This window comes from Oryzias melastigma, linkage group LG24 (assembly GCF_002922805.2).
Source record: "Oryzias melastigma strain HK-1 linkage group LG24, ASM292280v2, whole genome shotgun sequence".
NCBI classification, from domain to species: Eukaryota; Metazoa; Chordata; class Actinopteri; order Beloniformes; family Adrianichthyidae; genus Oryzias; species Oryzias melastigma.
This window is the reverse complement of record NC_050535.1, coordinates 4,698,694-4,700,804: the sequence shown is the minus strand read 5'-3', so window position 1 is coordinate 4,700,804 and position 2,111 is coordinate 4,698,694.

Here is a 2,111-nt window from a genome sequence, read left to right as displayed (position 1 = left end):
CTAATATAGGCTTTTTTCAGTTTTTGAGCTATTTTGAAGTTTAGCTATTTTTTCAGCTACTTTTTAGCTTTGGCTAACCTGAGGTTTTCTTTTTTGTTTAGTTTTTGGGATAATTTGGAAATCAGCTAATATTATAGCTGGCCATCACCTTCAGTATTTTCAGCTATTAGCTTTAGTGTTTTTATCTATCAATTTTAGCATCTTCAGCGGCCAAATTCAGCTTACAGCATTCACACTATTGTTGTAGGTAATGCTATATATCTAGTTCATATCTATGTTAGAAAAGTTACGGTTTTAAAGGTTTGAAAATTTTCGTTTTGCATGTTCAACAAATTCTTATCCTGTTGACCTGAGGTGTCTTTTGGATTTTGGCCCCCTGTGCTGTTGAGTTTAACACCCCTGGTTTAATGGGTCCATTTTACAATGGAAACACTCAAAATCCTGAACCTGCCCCATGAACCTGAAAGGGATTCAGCAGGTTCTGAAGATGGATGGAGAATCTTCTGGGTGATTATCTGTCCAATTAAAACGTCTCTATGATACAAGGTTAACTTATTTTTTTTTACATCCTGCTTTATTTTGAAACTGCTCAGCGATCCCTTCCCTTTTGTCTGTCTCGCTCCACCACACCTGGTTGTAATAAATCACCTCTCACTCCGTCTGCTTGCGTCCTGGTTTCTGCTTTTTCTCATCGTGTTTCCTTTTCACTCCGCTGATTTCCATGTCTTCATCCTGGCTCCATTTAATAAGCCTCGTCTGATAGATTACACCGGGGCGTCTCTGGTGTTTATGTCCCCCAAATTAGCCACTCTCAATGCTAATGTCCAAAAAGATACTTTTGTTTTTAGACATTTCTTTTGTCACTATAAATCCAAGTGGGTACTCATCGCTGAGCAGAAGTTCGCTACAGTTATGATCTAACTAAGCAAACTGTAATTTTTCACAGCAAAGCTGCAGCCTGCCGACATCAACACAGAATTTATTACTGGTTTGGATCTATTTGTGGAGGAAGCAGACAACTGCTCGTTTGTCTCTCTAATTTCCTCAACATTTCACACAGAATTATAAGGCACATGGGGGGAAAAAAATAGAGCTCTAAGCTAGTTAAACAGCTTATTGGTAAAAAGACAAAAGCTTCCTTACCTCATACACACGAGGCTTATTTCCAGATCTTTTTGACTCATGCGAAGACCATGTGATGACTTTAATCACTACTTTATCCTATTTAAGTGCGAGCAACTGAGCTTTCATGTTTCTCTGGGAGAGTCTGGATTTACAGATATAGTTCGGAAATGCAGGAAATAAGATTTAAATTGAATTCATTAAAAGAGCCAACATAGATTTTCTCATTTAGCCTTAGTTGGCTCCATAAATGAGGGAATTGTTGTTCAGAAAACACACGATTTTGGACGTTTTGATGTATATCCTGACATTTTATGATACAAGATAATGAGACAAATAAAATATATAGTGGAAATAGAATTTATATACCCCCTATCATTAGCAATTACATGATTTTATTTAATTAAAATAAAGTTTAAAGTCTCACTTTGGTTTTTTGGGGGCATTTTTCTGACATATATAAAGAAAATTAAGCTTAAAAATGAATTTCTGAGGATTTTTTTTCTTCAAATTGTTGTAAATCGGGACAGATGAAAAAATTAAGTTTGAAGAAATTTTATCTTTGTGACATAGAAAATACCTCAGGTGGGCCACAAGCTCCCCGTTCCGACTAGATTCATGTAGATCTGTGTTTTCTTCGTCATCTGGCTCAAAACTGCACAGGTGAAAAATTGATGCACCAGTATTTTAGGTTATGAGGGGCTGTAAGCTAGCAGGAGTGGGTGTAAACGTAGAGCTCTCAACATAGGGGAGGGAAAGGGGGCGGGGTTGCTTTCTACTCCTTCAGCACTTTTAAAACGTATGCAATCTTGGTATCAAAATGCTCATCACCTTCGGGTCAGTCCTTCTTGTATTTTTGGTTTTCATTTATTTTATGCGTTTTTTAAGATTTTATCCAAATTTTCTTTTTTGTTGCCCTATTGAAAATGAATGGGAAATACTTAAAATCCTTCAATTTTTTTATGTACTTTTGAAACTTATTTTAGTTT